Source organism: Vanacampus margaritifer, chromosome 7 (assembly GCF_051991255.1).
Source record: "Vanacampus margaritifer isolate UIUO_Vmar chromosome 7, RoL_Vmar_1.0, whole genome shotgun sequence".
Lineage (NCBI taxonomy): Eukaryota > Metazoa > Chordata > Actinopteri > Syngnathiformes > Syngnathidae > Vanacampus > Vanacampus margaritifer.
The window spans coordinates 27,691,329-27,715,174 of NC_135438.1; positions in this window are offsets into that span (position 1 = coordinate 27,691,329).

Consider the following 23,846-nt stretch of genomic DNA (forward strand, 5'->3'; position numbering starts at 1 on the left):
ACCCCTGGGCGCCCGGCCATTCAATTCAATGGGGGAATTCGACCCCTGGGCACCCGCCATTCATTTCTATGGGGAAATTTAGACCCCTGGTAGCCCGCGATTAATTTCAATGGGGGATTTTGACCCCTGGGCGCCCGGCCATTCATTTCAATGGGGGAATTCGACCCCTGGGCACCCGCCATTCATTTCTATGGGGGATTTCGACCCCTGGGCGCCCGCTATTCATTTCAATGGGGGAATTCGACCCCTGGGAACCCGGCCATTAATTTCAATGAGGGAATTCGACCCCTGGTAGCCCGCCATTCATTTCATTGGGGGATTTTGACCCCTGGGCGCCCGCAATTCATTTCAATGGGGGATTTCGACCCCTGGGAGCCCGCCATTCGACCCCTGGTAGCCAGCCATTCATTTCAATGGGGGAAATCGAACCCTGGGAGCCCGCCATTCGACCCCTGGTAGCCAGCCATTCATTTCAATGGGGGATTTCGACCCCTGGGCGCCCGCCATTCATTTCAATGGGGGATTTCGACCATGGGTGCCCGCCATTCATTCATTCATTTCAATTGGGGAATTCGACCCCTGGGAGCCCGCCATTCATTTCAATGGGGGAATTCGACCACTGGGAGACCGCCATTCATTTCAATGCAGGAAATTGAACCCTGGGAGCCCGCCATTCGACCCCTGGTAGCCAGCCATTCATTTCAATGGGGGATTTCGACCCCTGGGCGCCCGCCATTCATTTCAATGGGGGATTTCGACCCCTGGGTGCCCGCCATTCATTCATTCATTTCAATGGGGGATTTCGACCCCTGGGAGCCCGCCATTCATTTCAATGGGGGAATACGACACCTGGGAGCCCGCCATTTATTTCAATGGGGGATTTCGACCCCTGGTAGCCCACCATTAATTTCAATGGGGGATTTTGACCCCTGGGAGCCCGCTAATTATTTCAATGGGGGAATTCGACCCCTGGGAGCCCGACATTCATTTCAATGGGGGATTTTGACTCCTGGTAGACCGCCATTCTTTTCAATGGGGTATTTAGAACCCCTGGGCGCCCGCCATTCATTTCAATGGGGGAATTCGACCCCTGGGCACCCGCCATTCATTTCTATGGGGAAATTTAGACCCCTGGCCGCCTGCCTTTCATTCCAATGAGGAAATTTCGACCCCTGGTAGCACGGCCATTCATTTCAATGAGTGATTTCGACCCCTGGGAGCCCGCCATTCATTTCAATTAAGAAATTCGAACCGTGGGAAACTGCGATTCATTTCAATGGGGGATTTCGACCCCTGGTAGCCCATCATTAATTTCAATGTGGGATTTCGACCCCTGGGCGCCCGCCATTCATTTCAATGGGGGATTTCGACCCCTGGTAGCCCACCATTAATTTCAATGGGGGATTTCGACCCCTGAGCCCTTGCCATTCATTTCAATGGGGGAATTCGACCCCTGGGAGCACGCCATTCATTTCATTGGGGGATTTTGACACCTGGTAGCCCGCCATTAATTTCAATGGGGGATTTCGACCCTTGGGCGCCCGGCCATTCAATTCAATGGGGGAATTCGACCCCTGGGCACCCGCCATTCATTTCTATGGGGAAATTTAGACCCCTGGTAGCCCGCGATTAATTTCAATGGGGGATTTCGACCCCTGGGCACCCGCCATTCATTTCTATGGGGGATTTCGACCCCTGGGCGCCCGCTATTCATTTCAATGGGGGAATTCGACCCCTGGGAACCCGTCCATTAATTTCAATGAGGGAATTCGACCCCTGGTAGCCCGCCATTCATTTCATTGGGGGATTTTGACCCCTGGGCGCCCGCAATTCATTTCAATGGGGGATTTCGACCCCTGGGAGCCCGCCATTCGACCCCTGGTAGCCAGCCATTCATTTCAATGGGGGAAATCGAACCCTGGGAGCCCGCCATTCGACCCCTGGTAGCCAGCCATTCATTTCAATGGGGGATTTCGACCCCTGGGCGCCCGCCATTCATTTCAATGGGGGATTTCGACCCCTGGGTGCCCGCCATTCATTTCAATGGGGGAATTCGACCCCTGGTAGACCGCCATTCATTTCAATGGGGGATTTTGACACCTGGTAGCCCGCCATTCATTTCAATGTGGGATTTCGACCCCTGGTAGCCCGCCATTCATTTCATTGGGAGATTTTGACCTCTGGGCGCCCGCCATTCATTTCAATTGGGGCATTAGACCCCTGGTAGCCAAGCCATTCATTTCAAAGAGGGAATTCGACCACTTGGAGCCCGCCATTCGACCGCTGGGCGCCCGCCATTTATTTCAATGGGGAATTCGACCACTTGGAGCCCGCCATTTATTTCAATGGGGGATTTCGACCCCTGGTAGCCCACCATTAATTTCAATGGGGGATTTTGACCCCTGGGAGCCCGCTAATTATTTCAATGGGGGAATTCGACCCCTGGGAGCCCGACATTCATTTCAATGGGGGATTTTGACTCCTGGTAGACCGCCATTCATTTCAATGGGGTATTTAGAACCCCTGGGCGCCCGCCATTCATTTCAATGGGGGAATTCGAACCCTGGGCACCCGCCATTCATTTCTATGGGGAAATTTAGACCCCTGGCCGCCTGCCTTTCATTCCAATGAGGAAATTTCGACCCCTGGTAGCACGGCCATTCATTTCAATGAGTGATTTCGACCCCTGGGAGCCCGCCATTCATTTCAATTGGGAAATTCGAACCGTGGGAAACTGCGATTCATTTCAATGGGGGATTTCGACCCCTGGTAGCCCACCATTAATTTCAATGTGGGATTTCGACCCCTGGGCGCCCGCCATTCATTTCAATGGGGGATTTCGACCCCTGGTAGCCCACCATTAATTTCAATGGGGGATTTCGACCCCTGAGCGCTCGCCATTCATTTCAATGGGGGAATTCGACCCCTGGGAGCCCGCCATTCATTTCATTGGGGGATTTTGACTCCTGGGCGCCCGCAATTCATTTCAATGGGGGATTTCGACCCCTGGGAGCCCGCCATTCATTTCAATGGGGGATTTCGACCAGTGGTAGACCGCCATTCATTTCAATGGGGGATTTTGACGCCTGGTAGCCCGCCATTAATTTCAATGGGGGATTTCGACCCCTGGGCGCCCGGCCATTCATTTCAATGGGGGAATTCGACCCCTGGGCAACCGCCATTCATTTCTATGGGGGATTTTGACGCCTGGTAGCCCGCCATTAATTTCAATGGGGGATTTCGACCCCTGGGCGCCCGGCCATTCATTTCAATGGGGGATTTCGACCCCTCATAGCCCACCATTCATTTCAATGGGGGATTTCGACCCCTGGGCGCCCGCTAATTATTTCAATGGGGGAATTCGACCCCTGGGAGCCCGACATTCATTTCAATGGGGGATTTTGACCCCTGGTAGACCGCCATTCATTTCAATGGGGTATTTAGAACCCCTGGGCGCCCGCCATTCATTTGAATGGGGGAATTCGACCCCTGGGCACCCGCCATTCATTTCTATGGGGAAATTTAGACCCCTGGCCGCCTGCCTTTCATTCCAATGAGGAAATTTCGACCCCTGGTAGCACGGCCATTCATTTCAATGAGTGATTTCGACCCCTGGGAGCCCGCCTTTCATTTCAATTGGGAAATCCGAACCATGGGAAACTGCGATTCATTTCAATGAGGGATTTCGACCCCTGGTAGCCCACCATTAATTTCAATGTGGGATTTCGACCCCTGGGCGCCCGCCATTCATTTCAATGGGGGATTTCGACCCCTGGTAGCCAACCATTAATTTCAATGGGGGATTTCGACCCCTGAGCGCCTGCCATTCATTTCAATGGGGGAATTCGACCCCTGGGAGCCCGCCATTCATTTCAATGGGGGATTTTGACACCTGGTAGCCCGCCATTAATTTCAATGGGGGATTTCGACCCCTGGGCGCCCGGCCATTCAATTCAATGGGGGAATTCGACCCCTGGGCACCCGCCATTCATTTCTATGGGGAAATTTAGACCCCTGGTAGCCCGCGATTAATTTCAATGGGGGATTTCGACCCCTGGGCGCCCGGCCATTCATTTCAATGGGGGAATTCGACCCCTGGGCACCCGCCATTCATTTCTATGGGGGATTTCGACCCCTGGGCGCCCGCTATTCATTTCAATGGGGGAATTCGACCCCTGGGAACCCGGCCATTAATTTCAATGAGGGAATTCGACCCCTGGTAGCCCGCCATTCATTTCATTGGGGGATTTTGACCCCTGGGCGCCCGCAATTCATTTCAATGGGGGATTTCGACCCCTGGGAGCCCGCCATTCGACCCCTGGTAGCCAGCCATTCATTTCAATGGGGGAAATCGAACCCTGGGAGCCCGCCATTCGACCCCTGGTAGCCAGCCATTCATTTCAATGGGGGATTTCGACCCCTGGGCGCCCGCCATTCATTTCAATGGGGGATTTCGACCATGGGTGCCCGCCATTCATTCATTCATTTCAATTGGGGAATTCGACCCCTGGGAGCCCGCCATTCATTTCAATGGGGGAATTCGACCACTGGGAGACCGCCATTCATTTCAATGCAGGAAATTGAACCCTGGGAGCCCGCCATTCGACCCCTGGTAGCCAGCCATTCATTTCAATGGGGGATTTCGACCCCTGGGCGCCCGCCATTCATTTCAATGGGGGATTTTGACCCCTGGGAGCCCGCTAATTATTTCAATGGGGGAATTCGACCCCTGGGAGCCCGACATTCATTTCAATGGGGGATTTTGACTCCTGGTAGACCGCCATTCATTTCAATGGGGTATTTAGAACCCCTGGGCGCCCGCCATTCATTTCAATGGGGGAATTCGACCCCTGGGCACCCGCCATTCATTTCTATGGGGAAATTTAGACCCCTGGCCGCCTGCCTTTCATTCCAATGAGGAAATTTCGACCCCTGGTAGCACGGCCATTCATTTCAATGAGTGATTTCGACCCCTGGGAGCCCGCCATTCATTTCAATTAAGAAATTCGAACCGTGGGAAACTGCGATTCATTTCAATGGGGGATTTCGACCCCTGGTAGCCCACCATTAATTTCAATGTGGGATTTCGACCCCTGGGCGCCCGCCATTCATTTCAATGGGGGATTTCGACCCCTGGTAGCCCACCATTAATTTCAATGGGGGATTTCGACCCCTGAGCCCTTGCCATTCATTTCAATGGGGGAATTCGACCCCTGGGAGCACGCCATTCATTTCATTGGGGGATTTTGACACCTGGTAGCCCGCCATTAATTTCAATGGGGGATTTCGACCCTTGGGCGCCCGGCCATTCAATTCAATGGGGGAATTCGACCCCTGGGCACCCGCCATTCATTTCTATTGGGAAATCCGAACCATGGGAAACTGCGATTCATTTCAATGAGGGATTTCGACCCCTGGTAGCCCACCATTAATTTCAATGTGGGATTTCGACCCCTGGGCGCCCGCCATTCATTTCAATGGGGGATTTCGACCCCTGGTAGCCAACCATTAATTTCAATGGGGGATTTCGACCCCTGAGCGCCTGCCATTCATTTCAATGGGGGAATTCGACCCCTGGGAGCCCGCCATTCATTTCAATTAGGGATTTTGACACCTGGTAGCCCGCCATTAATTTCAATGGGGGATTTCGACCCTTGGGCGCCCGGCCATTCAATTCAATGGGGGAATTCGACCCCTGGGCACCCGCCATTCATTTCTATGGGGAAATTTAGACCCCTGGTAGCCTGCGATTAATTTCAATGGGGGATTTCGACCCCTGGGCACCCGCCATTCATTTCTATGGGGGATTTCGACCCCTGGGCGCCCGCTATTCATTTCAATGGGGGAATTCGACCCCTGGGAACCCGACCATTAATTTCAATGAGGGAATTCGACCCCTGGTAGCCCGCCATTCATTTCATTGGGGGATTTTGACCCCTGGGCGCCCGCAATTCATTTCAATGGGGGATTTCGACCCCTGGGAGCCCGCCATTCGACCCCTGGTAGCCAGCCATTCATTTCAATGGGGGAAATCGAACCCTGGGAGCCCGCCATTCGACCCCTGGTAGCCAGCCATTCATTTCAATGGGGGATTTCGACCCCTGGGCGCCCGCCATTCATTTCAATGGGGGATTTCGACCCCTGGGTGCCCGCCATTCATTTCAATGGGGGAATTCGACCCCTGGTAGACCGCCATTCATTTCAATGGGGGATTTTGACACCTGGTAGCCCGCCATTCATTTCAATGTGGGATTTCGACCCCTGGTAGCCCGCCATTCATTTCATTGGGAGATTTTGACCTCTGGGCGCCCGCCATTCATTTTAATTGGGGCATTAGACCCCTGGTAGCCAAGCCATTCATTTCAAAGAGGGAATTCGACCACTGGGAGCCCGCCATTCGACCGCTGGGCGCCCGCCATTCATTTCAATGGGGGAATTCGACCACTTGGAGCCCGCCATTTATTTCAATGGGGGATTTCGACCCCTGGTAGCCCACCATTAATTTCAATGGGGGATTTTGACCCCTGGGAGCCCGCTAATTATTTCAATGGGGGAATTCGACCCCTGGGAGCCCGACATTCATTTCAATGGGGGATTTTGACTCCTGGTAGACCGCCATTCATTTCAATGGGGTATTTAGAACCCCTGGGCGCCCGCCATTCATTTCAATGGGGGAATTCGAACCCTGGGCACCCGCCATTCATTTCTATGGGGAAATTTAGACCCCTGGCCGCCTGCCTTTCATTCCAATGAGGAAATTTCGACCCCTGGTAGCACGGCCATTCATTTCAATGAGTGATTTCGACCCCTGGGAGCCCGCCATTCATTTCAATTGGGAAATTCGAACCGTAGGAAACTGCGATTCATTTCAATGGGGGATTTCGACCCCTGGTAGCCCACCATTAATTTCAATGTGGGATTTCGACCCCTGGGCGCCCGCCATTCATTTCAATGGGGGATTTCGACCCCTGGTAGCCCACCATTAATTTCAATGGGGGATTTCGACCCCTGAGCGCTCGCCATTCATTTCAATGGGGGAATTCGACCCCTGGGAGCCCGCCATTCATTTCATTGGGGGATTTTGACCCCTGGGCGCCCGCAATTCATTTCAATGGGGGATTTCGACCCCTGGGAGCCCGCCATTCATTTCATTGGGGGATTTTGACCCCTGGGCGCCCGCCATTCTTTTCAATGAGGGAATCCGACAACTGGGAGCCCGCCATTCATTTCAATGCGGGAAATCGAACCCTGGGAGCCCGCCATTCGACCCCTGGTAGCCAGCCATTCATTTCAATGGGGGATTTCGACCCCTGGGCGCCCGCCATTCATTTCAATGGGGGATTTCGACCCCTGGGTGCCCGCCATTCATTCATTCATTTCACTGGGGGAATTCGACCCCTGGGAGCCCGCCATTCATTTCAATGGGTGATTTCGACCCCTGGTAGCCCGCCATTCATTTCATTGGGAGATTTTGACCTCTGGGCGCACGCCATTCATTTCAATGGGGGCATTAGACCCCTGGTAGCCCAGCCATTCATTTCAATGATGGAATTCGACCACTGGGAGCCCGCCTTTCGACCACTGGGCGCCCGCCATTCATTTCAATGGGGGAATTCAACCACTTGGAGCCCGACATTCATTTCAATGGGGGATTTCGACCCCTGGTAGCCCACCATTCATTTCAATGGGGGATTACGACCCCTGGGTGCCCGCCATTCATTTCAATGGGGGAATTCGACCCCTGGTAGACAGCCATTCATTTCAATGGGGGATTTTGACACATGGTAGCCCGCCATTCATTTCAATGGGGGATTTCGACCCCTGGTAGCCCGCAATTCATTTCATTGGGAGATTTTGACCTCTGGGCGCCCGCCATTCATTTCAATGGGGGCATTAACCCCTGGTAGCCAAGCCATTCATTTCAATGAGGGAATTCGACCACTGGGAGCCCGCCATTCGACCGCTGGGCGCCTGCCATTCATTTCAATGGGGGAATTCGACCACTTGGAGCCCGCCATTCATTTCAATGGGGGATTTCGACCCCTCGTAGCCCACCATTCATTTCAATGGGGGATTTCGACCCCTGGGCGCCCGCTAATTATTTCAATGGGGGAATTCGACCCCTGGGAGCCCGACATTCATTTCAATGGGGGATTTTGACCCCTGGTAGACCGCCATTCATTTCAATGGGGTATTTAGAACCCCTGGGCGCCCGCCATTCATTTGAATGGGGGAATTCGACCCCTGGGCACCCGCCATTCATTTCTATGGGGAAATTTAGACCCCTGGCCGCCTGCCTTTCATTCCAATGAGGAAATTTCGACCCCTGGTAGCACGGCCATTCATTTCAATGAGTGATTTCGACCCCTGGGAGCCCGCCATTCATTTCAATTGGGGAATCCGAACCATGGGAAACTGCGATTCATTTCAATGAGGGATTTCGACCCCTGGTAGCCCACCATTAATTTCAATGTGGGATTTCGACCCCTGGGCGCCCGCCATTCATTTCAATGGGGGATTTCGACCCCTGGTAGCCAACCATTAATTTCAATGGGGGATTTCGACCCCTGAGCGCCTGCCATTCATTTCAATGGGGAAATTCGACCCCTGGGAGCCCGCCATTCATTTCAATGGGGGATTTTGACACCTGGTAGCCCGCCATTAATTTCAATGGGGGATTTCGACCCCTGGGCGCCCGGCCATTCAATTCAATGGGGGAATTCGACCCCTGGGCACCCGCCATTCATTTCTATGGGGAAATTTAGACCCCTGGTAGCCCGCGATTAATTTCAATGGGGGATTTCGACCCCTGGGCGCCCGGCCATTCATTTCAATGGGGAAATTCGACCCCTGGGCACCCGCCATTCATTTCTATGGGGGATTTCGACCCCTGGGCGCCCGCTATTCATTTCAATGGGGGAATTCGACCCCTGGGAACCCGGCCATTAATTTCAATGAGGGAATTCGACCCCTGGTAGCCCGCCATTCATTTCATTGGGGGATTTTGACCCCTGGGCGCCCGCAATTCATTTCAATGGGGGATTTCGACCCCTGGGAGCCCGCCATTCGACCCCTGGTAGCCAGCCATTCATTTCAATGGGGGAAATCGAACCCTGGGAGCCCGCCATTCGACCCCTGGTAGCCAGCCATTCATTTCAATGGGGGATTTCGACCCCTGGGCGCCCGCCATTCATTTCAATGGGGGATTTCGACCATGGGTGCCCGCCATTCATTCATTCATTTCAATTGGGGAATTCGACCCCTGGGAGCCCGCCATTCATTTCAATGGGGGAATTCGACCACTGGGAGACCGCCATTCATTTCAATGCGGGAAATTGAACCCTGGGAGCCCGCCATTCGACCCCTGGTAGCCAGCCATTCATTTCAATGGGGGATTTCGACCCCTGGGCGCCCGCCATTCATTTCAATGGGGGATTTCGACCCCTGGGTGCCCGCCATTCATTCATTCATTTCAATGGGGGATTTCGACCCCTGGGAGCCCGCCATTCATTTCAATGGGGGAATTCGACCACTGGGAGACCGCCATTCATTTCAATGCGGGAAATTGAACCCTGGGAGCCCGCCATTCGACCCCTGGTAGCCAGCCATTCATTTCAATGGGGGATTTCGACCCCTGGGCGCCCGCCATTCATTTCAATGGGGGATTTCGACCCCTGGGTGCCCGCCATTCATTCATTCATTTCAATGGGGGATTTCGACCCCTGGGAGCCCGCCATTCATTTCAATGGGGGAATACGACACCTGGGAGCCCGCCATTTATTTCAATGGGGGATTTCGACCCCTGGTAGCCCACCATTAATTTCAATGGGGGATTTTGACCCCTGGGAGCCCGCTAATTATTTCAATGGGGGAATTCGACCCCTGGGAGCCCGACATTCATTTCAATGGGGGATTTTGACTCCTGGTAGACCGCCATTCATTTCAATGGGGTATTTAGAACCCCTGGGCGCCCGCCATTCATTTCAATGGGGGAATTCGACCCCTGGGCACCCGCCATTCATTTCTATGGGGAAATTTAGACCCCTGGCCGCCTGCCTTTCATTCCAATGAGGAAATTTCGACCCCTGGTAGCACGGCCATTCATTTCAATGAGTGATTTCGACCCCTGGGAGCCCACCATTAATTTCAATGTGGGATTTCGACCCCTGGGCGCCCGCCATTCATTTCAATGGGGGATTTCGACCCCTGGTAGCCCACCATTAATTTCAATGGGGGATTTCGACCCCTGAGCCCTCGCCATTCATTTCAATGGGGGAATTCGACCCCTGGGAGCACGCCATTCATTTCACTGGGGGATTTTGACCCCTGGGCGCCCGCAATTCATTTCAATGGGGGATTTCGACCCCTGGGAGCCCGCCATTCATTTCAATGGGGGATTTCGACCAGTGGTAGACCGCCATTCATTTCAATGGGGGATTTCGACCCCTGGTAGCCCGCCATTCATTTCATTGGGGGATTTTGACCCCTGGGCGCCCGCAATTCATTTCAATGGGGGATTTCGACCCCTGGGAGCCCGCCATTCGACCCCTGGTAGCCAGCCATTCATTTCAATGGGGGAAATCGAACCCTGGGAGCCCGCCATTCGACCCCTGGTAGCCAGCCATTCATTTCATTGGTGGATTTTGACCCCTGGGCGCCCGCAATTCATTTCAATGGGGGATTTCGACCCCTGGGAGCCCGCCATTCATTTCAATGGGGGATTTCGACCCATGGTAGCCCACCATTCATTTCAATGGGGGATTTCGACCCCTGGGCGCCCGCCATTCATTTCAATGGGGGAATTCGATCCCTGGTAGACCGCCATTCATTTCAATGGGGGATTTTGACACCTGGTAGCCCGCCATTTATTTCAATGGGGGATTTCGACCCCTGGTAGCCCAGACATTCATTTCAATGAGGGAATTCGACCACTGGGAGATCGCCATTCATTTCAATGCGGGAAATCGAACCCTGGGAGCCCGCCATTCGACCCTTGGTAGCCAGCCATTCATTTCAATGGGGGATTTCGACCCCTGGGCGCCCGCCATTCATTTCAATGGGGGATTTCGACCCCTGGGTGCCCGCCATTCATTCATTCATTTCAATGGTGGAATTCGACCCCTGGGAGCCCGCCATTCATTTCAATGGGGGAATACGACACCTGGGAGCCCGCCATTCATTTCAATGGGGGATTTCGACCACTGGTAAACCGCCATTCATTTCATTGGGAGATTTTGACCTCTTGGCGCACGCCATTCATTTCAATGGGGGCATTAGACCCCTGGTAGCCCAGCCATTCATTTCAATGAGGGAATTCAACCACTGGGAGCCCGCCATTCGACCGCTGGGCGCCCGCCATTCATTTCAATGGGGGAATTCAACCACTTGGAGCCCGCCATTCATTTTAATGGGGGATTTCGACCCCTGGTAGCCCACCATTCATTTCAATGGGGGATTTCGACCCCTGGGCGCCCGCCATTCATTTCAATGGGGGAATTCGATCCCTGGTAGACCGCCATTCATTTCAATGGGGGATTTTGACACCTGGTAGCCCGCCATTCATTTCAATGGGGGATTTCGACCCCTGGTAGCCCAGCCATTCATTTCAATGAGGGAATTCGACCACTGGGAGCCCGCCATTCATTTCAATGCGGGAAATCGAACCCTGGGAGCCCGCCATTCGACCCCTGGTAGCCAGCCATTCATTTCAATGGGGGATTTCGACCCCTGGGCGCCCGCCATTCATTTCAATGGGGGATTTCGACCCCTGGGTGCCCGCCATTCATTCATTCATTTCAATGGGGGAATTCGACCCCTGGGAGCCCGCCATTCATTTCAATGGGGGAATACGACACCTGGGAGCCCGCCATTCATTTCAATGGGGGATTTCGACCCCTGGTAGCCCGCCATTCATTTCATTGGGAGATTTTGACCTCTGGGCGCACGCCATTCATTTTAATGGGGGCATTAGACCCCTGGTAGTCCAGCCATTCATTTCAATGATGGAATTCGACCACTGGGAGCCCGCCATTCGACCGCTGGGCGCCCGCCATTCATTTCAATGGGGGAATTCAACTACTTGGAGCCCGCCATTCATTTCAATGGGGGATTTCGACCCCTGGTAGCCCACCATTAATTTCAATGGGGGATTTCGACCCCTGGGCGCCCGCTAATTATTTCAATGGGGGAATTCGACCCCTGGGAGCCCGACATTCATTTCAATGGGGGATTTTTACACCTGGTAGCCCGCCATTCATTTCAATGGGGGATTTCGACCCCTGGTAATCCGCCATTCATTTCATTGGGAGATTTTGACCTCTGGGCGCCCGCCATTCATTTCAATGGGGGCATTAGACCCCTGGTAGCCAAGCCATTCATTTCAATGAGGGAATTCGACCACTGGGAGCCCGCCATTCGACCGCTGAGCGTCCGCCATTCATTTCAAATGGGGGAATTCGACCACTTGGAGCCCGCCATTCATTTCAATGGGGGATTTCGACCCCTGGTAGCCCACCATTAATTTCAATGGGGGATTTCGACCCCTGGGCGCCCGCTAATTATTTCAATGGGGGAATTCGACCCCTGGGAGCCCGACATTCATTTCAATGGGGGATTTTGACCCCTGGTAGACCGCCATTCATTTCAATGGGGTATTTAGAACCCCTGGGCGCCCGCCATTCATATCAATGGGGGAATTCGACCCCTGGGCACCCGATATTCATTTCTTTGGGGAAATTTCGACCCCTGGCCGCCTGCCTTTCATTCCAATGAGGAAATTTCGACCCCTGGTAGCACGGCCATTCATTTCAATGAGTGATTTCGACCCCTGGGAGCCCGCCATTCATTTCAATTGGGGAATTCGAACCATGGGAAACTGCGATTCATTTCAATGGGGGATATCGACCCCTGGTAGCCCACCATTAATTTCAATGTGGGATTTCGACCCCTGGGCGCCCGCCATTCATTTCAATGGGGGATTTCGACCCCTGGTAGCCCACCATTAATTTCAATGGGGGATTTCGACCCCTGAGCGCCCGCCATTCATTTCAATGGGGGAATACGACCCCTGGGAGCCCGCCATTCATTTCAATGGGGGATTTCGACCCCTGGTAGACCGCCATTCATTTCAATGGGGGATTTTGACACCTGGTAGCCCGCCATTAATTTCAATGGGGGATTTCGACCCCTGGGCGCCCGGCCATTCATTTCAATGGGGGAATTCGCCCCTGGGCACCCGCCATTCATTTCTATGGGGAAAATTAGACCCCTGGTCGCCCGCCTTTCATTCCAATAGGGAAATTTCGACCCCTAGTAGCACGGCCATTCATTTCAATGGGGGATTTCGACCCCTGGGAGCCCACCATTCATTTCAATCGGGGATTTCGACCCCAGGTAGCCCGCCATTAATTTCACTGGGGGAATTTGACCCCTTGTAGCCCGGCCATTCATTTCAATGAGGGAATTCGACCCCTGGGAGCCCGCCATTCATTTCAATGTGGGTTATTCGAACCCTGGCCGCCCGGCCATTCATTTCAATGGGGGAATTCGACCCCTGGGAGCCTGCCATTCATTTCTATGGGGAAATTTAGACCCCTGGTCGCCCGCCTTTCATTCCAATGGGGAAATTTCGACCCCTGGGAGCCCGCCATTCATTTCAACGGGGGATTTGGACCCCTGGGAGCCCACCATTCATTTCAATGGGGGATTTCGACCCCTGGGCGCCCGCCATTTATTTCAATGGGGGCATTAGACCCCTAGTAGCCAACCCATTTATTTCAATGAGGGAATTCGACCACTGGGAGCCCGCCATTCGACCGCTGGGCGCCCGCCATTCATTTCAATGGGTGAATTCGACCACTTGGTGCCCGCCATTCATTTCAATGGGGGATTTCGACCCCTGGTAGCCCACCATTAATTTCAATGGGGGATTTCGACCCCTGGGCGCCCGCTAATTATTTCAATGGGGGAATTCGACCCCTGGGAGCCCGCCATTCATTTCAATGGGGGATTTTGACCCCTGGTAGACCGTCATTCATTTCAATGGGGTATTTAGAACCCTTGGGCGCCCGCCATTCATTTCAATGGGGGAATTCGACCCCTGGGCACCCGCCATTCATTTCTATGGGGAAATTTAGACCCCTGGCCGCCTGCCTTTCATTCCAATGAGGAAATTTCGACCCCTGGTAGCACGGCCATTCATTTCAATGAGTGATTTCGACCCCTGGGAGCCCGCCATTCATTTCAATTGGGGAATTCGAACCATGGGAAACTGCGATTCCCCTCCGTGAGTCATCACCTTATCGTGGTGGAGGGGTTTGCGTGCCCCAATGAGCCTGGGAGCTATGTTGTCCGGGGCTTCATGCCCCTGGTAGGGCCACCCAAGGCAAACAGGTCCTAGGTGAGTGACCAGACAAAGCATGGCCCAAACGACCCCAATGACGAATACAAACCTTGGATTTTCGTTTCCCTTGCCCGGACGCGGGTCACCGGGGCCCCCCTCTGGAGCTAGGCCTAGAGGTGGGGCTCGAAGGCGAGCGTCTGGTGGCCGGGCCTATACCCATGGGGACCGGCCGGGCACAGCCCGAAAAGGCAACGTGGGTCCCCCTTCCCATGGGCTCAGCACCGGTGGAAGTGGCCAAAGGGGGGGGCCTTGGCGGTCTGACCCCCGGCTACTGAAGCTAGCTCTGGGGACATGGAATGTCACCTCTCTGACAGGGAAGGAGCTCGAACTGGTGTGCGAGGCTGAGTAGTTCCGACTAGATATAGTCGGACTCACCTCCACACACGGCTTGGGTTCTGGTACCAATCCTCTCGAGAGGGGCTGGACCCTCTTCCACTCTGGAGTTGCCCACGGTGAGAGGCGCAGAGCAGGTGTGGGCATACTCATTGCCCCCCAGCTAGCCGCCTGTACGTTGGGGTTTACCCCGGTGAATGAGAGGGTAGCCTCCCTCCGCCTTCGGGTGGGGGGACGGGTCATGACTGTTGTTTGTGCTTATGCACCGAACAGCAGCTCAGAGTACCCACCATTTCTGGAGTCCTTGGAGGGTGTGCTGGAGAGCGCACCCCCTGGAGACTCCCTCGTTCTACTGGGGGACTTCAACGCTCACGTGGGTAATGACAGTGAGACCTGGAGGGGCGTGATTGGGAGGAATGGCCCCCCCGATCGAAACCCGAGTGGTGTTTTGTTATTGGACTTCTGTGCTCGCCACGGACTGTCCATAACGAACACCATGTTCAAGCACAAGAGTGTCCATATGTGCACCTGGCACCAGGACACCCTAGGCCGTAGTTCGATGATCGACTTTGTAGTCGTGTCATCGGACTTGCGGCCGTATGTGTTGGACACTCGGGTTAAGAGAGGGGCGGAGCTGTCAACTGATCACCACCTGGTGGTGTGTTGGCTCCGATGGCGGGGTAAGATGCCGGTCCGACCAGGCAGGCCCAAACGTACTGTGAGGGTCTGCTGGGAACGTCTGGCAGAATCCCTTGTCAGAAAGAGTTTCAACGCCCATCTCCGGCAGAGCTTCTCCATTGTCCCGGGGGAGGCGGGGGACATTGAGTCCGAGTGGACCATGTTCCGCGCTTCAATTGTTGAGGCGGCCGATCGGAGCTGTGGCCGTAAGGTGGTTGGTGCCTGTCGTGGCGGCAATCCTCGAACCCGCTGGTGGACACCAGCGGTAAGGGATGCCGTCAAGCTGAAGAAGGAGTCCTATCGGGCCTTTTTGGCCTGTGGGACTCCGGAGGCTGCTGACGGGTACCGGCTGGCCAAGCGGAATGCGGCTTTGGCGGTCGCTGAGGCAAAAACTCGGGCATGGGAGGAGTTCGGTGAGGCCATGGAAAACGACTTCCGGACGGCTTCGAGGAAATTCTGGTCCACCATCCGGCGTCTCAGGAGAGGAAAGCAGTGCACCGTTAACACTGTGTATAGTGGAGACGGAGTGCTGTTGACCTCGACTCGGGACGTCGTGAACCGGTGGGGAGAGTACTTCGAAGACCTCCTCAATTCCACCAACAGGCCTTCCTTTGAGGAAGCAGGGTCTGGGGACTCTGAGGTGGGCTCCCCTATCTCTGGGATCGAAGTCGCCGAGGTGGTTGGAAAGCTTCTCGGTGGCAGGGCCTCGGGGGTGGATGAGATCCGCCCGGAGTTCCTGAAGGCTCTGGATGTTGTGGGGCTGTCGTGGTTGACACGTCTCTGCAGCATCGCGTGGACATCGGGGACGGTGCCTCTGGATTGGCAGACCGGGGTGGTGGTTCCCCTTTTTAAGAAGGGGGACCGGAGGGTGTGTTCCAACTTTAGAGGGATCACACTCCTCAGCCTCCCAGGTAAGGTCTATTCAGGGGTGCTGGAGAGGAGGGTCCGTCGGGAGGTCGAATCTCGGATCCAGGAGGAGCAGTGTGGTTTTCGTCCCGGCCGTGGAACAGTGGACCAGCTCTACACCCTCAGCAGGATCCTCGAGGGTGCGTGGGAATTCGCCCAACCAGTCCACATGTGCTTTGTGGACTTGGAGTTTGACCGTGTACCTCGGGGAGTTCTGTGGGGGGTGCTTCGGGAGTATGGGTTACCGAGCCCCCTGATACGGGCCATTCGGTCCCTGTACGACCGATGTCAGAGTCTGGTCCGCATTGCCGGCAGTAAGTCGAATTTGTTTCCGGTGAGGGTTGGACTCCGCCAAGGTTGCCCTTTGTCACTGATTCTGTTCATAACTTTTATGGACAGAATTTCTAGGCGTAGCCGAGGCGTTGAGAGGGTCCGGTTTGGTGGCCTCAGCATTGCATCTCTGCTTTTTGCAGATGATGTGGTGCTGATGGCTTCTTCAAGCCGTGACCTCCAGCTCTCACTGGAGCGGTTCGCAGCCGAGTGTGAAGCGGTTGGGATGAGGATCAGCACCTCCAAATCCGAGACCATGGTCCTCAGTCGGAAAAGGGTGGAGTGCCCTCTCCGGGTCGGGGAGGAGGTCCTGCCCCAAGTGGAGGAGTTCAAGTATCTTGGGGTCTTGTTCACGAGTGAGGGTAGGTTAGAGCGGGAGATCGACAGGCGGATCGGTGCAGCGTCTGCAGTGATGCGGACGCTGTATCGGTCCGTTGTGGTGAAGAAGGAGCTAAGCCGAAAGGCAAAGCTCTCGATTTACCGGTCGATCTACGTTCCTACCTTCACCTATGGTCACGAGCTGTGGGTCGTGACCGAAAGAATAAGATCCCGGATACAAGCGGCCGAAATGAGTTTCCTCCGCAGGGTAGCCGGGCTCTCCCTTAGAGATAGGGTGAGAAGCTCGGTCATCCGAGAGGGACTCAGCGTCGAGTCGCTGCTCCTCCACGTTGAGAGGAACCAGTTGAGGTGGCTCGGGCATCTGGTTCGGATGCCTCCTGGACGCCTCCCTGGGGAGGTGTTCCGGGCATGTCCTAATGGCAGGAGGCCCCGGGGACGACCCAGGACACGCTGGAGAGACTATGTCTCTCGGCTGTCCTGGGAACGCCTTGGGGTCCCGTCGGATGAGCTGGCTGAAGTGGCTGGGGAGAGGGAAGTCTGGGCTTCCCTGCTAAAGCTGCTGCCCCCGCGACCAGACCCCGGATAAGCGGAAGAAGACGGACGGACGGACGGACGGAAACTGCGATTCATTTCAATGGGGGATTTCGACCCCTGGTAGCCCAACATTAATTTCAATGTGGGATTTCGACCCCTGGGCGCCCGCCATTCATTTCAATGGGGGATTTCGACCCCTGTTAGGCCACCATTGATTTCAATGGGGGATTTCGACCCCTGAGCACCCGCCATTCATTTCAATGAGGGAATTCGACCCCTGGGAGCCCGCCATTCATTTCAATGGGGGATTTCGAACCCTGGTAGACCGCCATTCATTTCAATGGGGGATTTTGACCTCTTGTAGCCCGGCCATTCATTTCAATGAGGGAATTCGACCCCTGGGAGCTCGCCATTCATTTCAATGTGGGAATTCGAACCCTGGCCGCCCGGCCATTCATTTCAATGAGGGAATTCGACCCCTGGGAGCCCACCATTCATTTCTATGGGGAAATTTAGACCCCTGGTCGCCCGCCTTTCATTCCAATGGGGAAATTTCGACCCCTGGGAGCCCGCCATTCATTTCAATGGGGGATTTCGACCCCTGGGAGCCCACCATTCATTTCAATGGGGGATTTCGACCCCTGGGCGCCCGCCATTCATTTCAATGGGGGCATTAGACCCCTGGTAGCCAAGCCATTCATTTCAATGAGGGAATTCGACCACTGGGAGCCCGCCATTCGACCGCTGGGCGCCCGCCATTCATTTCAATGGGGGAATTTGACCACTTGGAGCCCGCCATTCATTTCAATGGGGGATTTTGACCCCTGGTAGCCCACCATTAATTTCAATGGGGGATTTCGACCCCTGGGCGCCCGCTAATTATTTCAATGGGGGAATTTCGACCCCTGGGAGCCCGCCATTCATTTCAATGGGGGATTTTGACCCCTGGTAGACCGCCATTCATTTCAATGGGGTATTTAGAACCCCTGGGCGCCCGCCATTCATTTCAATTGGGGAATTCTACCCCTGGGCACCCGCCATTCATTTCTATGGGGAAATTTAGACACCTGGCCGCCTGCCTTTCATTCCAATGAGGACATTTCGACCCGTTAGCACGGCCATTCATTTCAATGAGTGATTTCGACCCCTGGGAGCCCGCCATTCATTTCAATTGGGGAATTCGAACCATGGGAAACTGCAATTCATTTCAATGGGGGATTTCGACCCCTGGTAGCCCAACATTAATTTCAATGTGGGATTTCGACCCCTGGGCGCCCGCCATTCATTTCAATGGGGGAATTCGACCCCTGGGAGCCCGCCATTCATTTCAATGGGGGAATACGACACCTGGGAGCATGCCATTCATTTCAATAAGGGATTTCGACCCCTGGTAGCCCGCCATTCATTTCATTGGAAGATTTTGACCTCTGGGCGCACGCCATTCATTTCAATGGGGGCATTAGACCCCTGGTAGCCAAGCCATTCATTATAATGATGGAATTCGACCACTGGGAGCCCGCCATTCGACCGCTGGGCGCACGCCATTCATTTCAATGGGGGAATTAAACCACTTGGAGCCCGCCATTCATTTCAAAGGGGGATTTCGACCTCTGGTAGCCCACCATTCATTTCAATGGGGGATTTCGACCCCTGGTAGCCCGTAATTCAATTCATTGGGAGAATTTGACTTCTGGGCGCCCGCCATTCATTTCAATGGGGGCATTAGACCCCTGGTAGCCAAGCCATTCATTTCAATGAGGGAATTCGACCACTGGGAGCCCGCCATTCGACCGCTGGGCGCCCGCCATTCATTTCAATGGGGGAATTCGACCACTTGGAGCCCGCCATTCATTTCAATGGGGGATTTCGACCCCTGGGCGCCCGCTAATTATTTCAATGGGGGAATTCGACCCCTGGGAGCCCGCCATTCATTTCAATGGGGGATTTCGACCCCTGGTAGACCGCCATTCATTTCAATGGGGGATTTTGACACCTGGTAGCCCGCCATTAATTTCAATGAGGGAATTCGACCACTGGGAGCCCGGCCATTCATTTCAATGGGGGAATTCGACCCCTGGGCACCCGCAATTCATTTCTATGGGGAAATTTAGACCCCTGGTCGCCCGCCTTTCATTCTAATAGGGAAGTTTCGACCCCTGGTAGCACGGCCATTCATTTCAATGGGGGATTTCGACCCCTGGGAGCCCGCCATTCATTTCAATCGGGGATTTCGACCCCAGGTAGCCCGCCATTCATTTCAATGGGGGAATTCGACCCCTTGTAGCCCGGCCATTCATTTCAATGAGGGAATTCGACCCCTGGGAGCCCGCCATTCATTTCTATGGGGAAATTTCGACCCCTGGTAGCACGGCCATTCATTTCAATGGGGGATTTCGACCCCTGGGAGCCCGCCATTCATTTCAATCAGGGATTTCGACCCCAGGTAGCCCGCCATTCATTTCAATGGGGGAATTTGACCCCTTGTAGCCCAACCATTCATTTCAATGAGGGAATTCGACCCCTGGGAGCCCGCCATTCATTTCAATGTGGGAATTCGAACCCTGGCCGCCCGGCCATTCATTTCAATGGGGGAATTCGACCCCTGGGAGCACGCCATTCATTTCTATGGGGAAAATTAAACCCCTGGTTACCCGCCTTTCATTCCAATGGGGAAATTTCGACCCCTGGGAGCCCGCCATTCATTTCAATGGGGGATTTCGACCCCTGGGAGCCCACCATTCATTTCAATGGGGGATTTCGACCCCTGGGCGCCCGCCATTCATTTCAATGGGGGCATTAGACCCCTGGTAGCCAAGCCATTCATTTCAATGAGGGAATTTGACCACTGGGAGCCCACCATTCGACCGCTGGGCGCCGGCCATTCATTTCAATGGGGGAATTCGACCACTTGGAGCCCGCCATTCATTTCAATGGGGGATTTCGACCCCTGGGCGCCCGCTAATTATTTCAATGGGGGAATTCGACCCCTGGGAGCCCGCCATTCATTTCAATGGGGGATTTCGACCCCTGGTAGACCGCCATTCATTTCAATGGGGGATTTTGACACCTGGTAGCCCGCCATTAATTTCAAGGAGGGAATTCGACCACTGGGAGCCAGCCATTCATTTCAATGGGGGATTTCGACCCCTAGGCGCCCCCGCCATTCATTCCTATGGGGGAATCTCGTTCCCTGGTAAGCCGCCATTCATTTCAATGGGGGATTTCAACCCCTGGTAACCTGCCATTCATTCCTATGGGGGATTTCGACCCCTGGGAGCCCACCATTCATTTAAATGGGGGAATTCGACCCCTGGTAGCCCGCCATTCATTTAAATGGGGGATTTCGACCACTGGGAGCCCACCATTCATTTCTATGGGGGAATCTCGATCCCTGGTAGCCCGCCATTCATTTCAATGGGGGATTTCGACACCTGGTAGCCAGCAATTCATTTCATTGGGGGATTTTGATTCCTGGGCGCCCGCCATTCATTTCAATGGGGGATTTTGATTCCTGGGCGCCCGCCATTCATTTCAATGGGGGATTTTGATTCCTGGGCGCCCGCCATTCATTTCAATGGGGGATTTCGACCACTGGGAGCCAGCCATTCATTTCAATGGGGGATTTCGACCCCTAGGCGCCCGCCATTATTTCGAAGGCGGATTTTGACTCTTGGTCGCCCTCCATTCATTTCAATGGGGGAATTTGACCCCTGGGAGCCCGCCATTCATTTCAATGGGGGATTTCGACCACTGGGAGCCAGCCATTCATTTCAATGGGGGATTTTGACCCCTAGGCGCCCCCGCCATTCATTCCTATGGGGGGATCTCGATCCCTGGTAGCCCGCCATTTATTTCAATGGGGGATTTCAACCTCTGGTAACCCGCCATTCATTCCTATGGGGGATTTCGACCCCTGGGAGCCCACCATTCATTTAAATGGGGGAATTCGACCCCTGGGTGCCCGCCATTCATTTCAATGGGGGATTTCGACCCCTGGTAGCCCGCCATTCATTTCATTGGGGGATTTTGATACCTGGGTGCCCGCCATTCATTTCAATAGGGGAATTCGACCCCTGGTAGCCCGCCGAACATTTCAATGGGGGATTTCCACCCCTGGTAGCCCGCTTTCATTTCAATTAGGGATTTCGACCCCTGGGAGCCCTCCATTCATTTCAATGGGGGATTTCGACCACTGGGAGCCAGCCATTCATTTCAATGGTGGATTTCGACCCCTAGGAGCCCGCCATTCATTTCAATGGGGGATTTCGACCCCTGGTAGCGCGCCATTGATTTCATTGGGGGATTTTGATACCTGGGTGCCCGCCATTCATTTCAATAGGGGAATTCGACCCCTGGTAGCCCGCCAAACATTTCAATGGGGGATTTCCACCCCTGGTAGCCCGCCATTAATTTCAATGAGGCATTTCGACCCCTGGGAGCCCTCCATTCATTTCAATGGGGGATTTCGACCACTGGGAGCCAGGCATTCATTTCAATGGGGAATTTCGACCCCTAGGAGCCCGTCCTTCATTTCAATGGGGGATTTCGACCACTGGGAGCCAGCCATTCATTTCAATGGGGGATTTCGACCCCTTGGCGCCCGCTTTCATTTCATTGGGGGATTTCGACCCCTGGGCGCCCGCCATTCATTTCAATGGGGGATTTCGACCCCTAGTAGCCCGCCATTCATTTCATTTGGGGATATGACCCCTGTGAGCCCGCCATTCATTTCAATGTTGGATTTCGACCCCTAGGCGCCCGCCATTCATTTCAATGGGGGATTTTGATTCCTGGTCGCCCGCCTTTCATTTCAATGGGGGAATTCGACCCCAGGGAGCCCGCCATTCATTTCAATGGGGGATTTCGACCACTGGCAGCCAGCCATTCATTTCAATGGGGGATTTCGACCCCTAGGCGCCCCCGCCATTCATTCCTATGGGGGAATCTCGTTCCCTGGTAAGCCGCCATTCATTTCAATGGTGGATTTCGACCCCTAGGAGCCCGCCATTCATTTCAATGGGGGATTTCGACCCCTGGTAGCGCGCAATTGATTTCATTGGGGGATTTTGATACCTGGGTGCCCGCCATTCATTTCAATAGGGGAATTCGACCCCTGGTAGCCCGCCAAACATTTCAATGGGGGATTTCCACCCCTGGTAGCCCGCCATTAATTTCAATGAGGCATTTCGACCCCTGGGAGCCCTCCATTCATTTCAATGGGGGATTTCGACCACTGGGAGCCAGGCATTCATTTCAATGGGGAATTTCGACCCCTAGGAGCCCGTCCTTCATTTCAATGGGGGATTTCGACCACTGGGAGCCAGCCATTCATTTCAATGGGGGATTTCGACCCCTTGGCGCCCGCTTTCATTTCATTGGGGGATTTCGACCCCTGGGCGCCCGCCATTCATTTCAATGGGGGATTTCGACCCCTAGTAGCCCGCCATTCATTTCATTTGGGGATATGACCCCTGTGAGCCCGCCATTCATTTCAATGTTGGATTTCGACCCCTAGGCGCCCGCCATTCATTTCAATGGGGGATTTTGATTCCTGGTCGCCCGCCTTTCATTTCAATGGGGGAATTCGACCCCAGGGAGCCCGCCATTCAGTTCAATGGGGGATTTCGACCACTGGCATTCAGCCATTCATTTCAATGGGGGATTTCGACCCCTAGGCGCCCCCGCCATTCATTCCTATGGGGGAATCTCGTTCCCTGGTAAGCCGCCATTCATTTCAATGGGGGATTTCAACCCCTGGTAACCAGCCATTCATTTCAATGGGGGATTTCGACCCCTAGGAGCCCATCATTCATTTCAATGGGGGATTTCAACCACTGGGAGCCAGCCATTCATTTCAATGGGGGATTTCGACCCCTAGGCGCACGCATTTCATTTCATTGGGGGATTTCGACCCCTGGGCGCCCGCCATTCATTTCAATGGGGGATTTAAACCCCTGGTAGCCCGCCATTTATTTCAATGGGGTATTTCGACCCCTGGGCGCTCGCCATCCATTTCAATGGGGGAATTCAACACCTGGGAGCCAGCCATTCATTTCAATGGGGGATTTCGACCCCTAGGCGCCCCCGCCATTCATTTCAATGGGAGATTTCTACCCCTGGTAGCCCGCCATTCATTTCATTGAGAGATTTTGATTCCTCGGCGCCCTTCATTCATTTCAATGGGGGATTTCGATCCCTGGTAGCCCGCCATTCATTTCATTGGGGGATTTTGATTCCTGGGCGCCCGCTATTCATTTCAATGGGGGATTTCGACCACTGGGAGCCAGCCATTCATTTCAATGGGGGATTTCGACCCCTTGGCGCC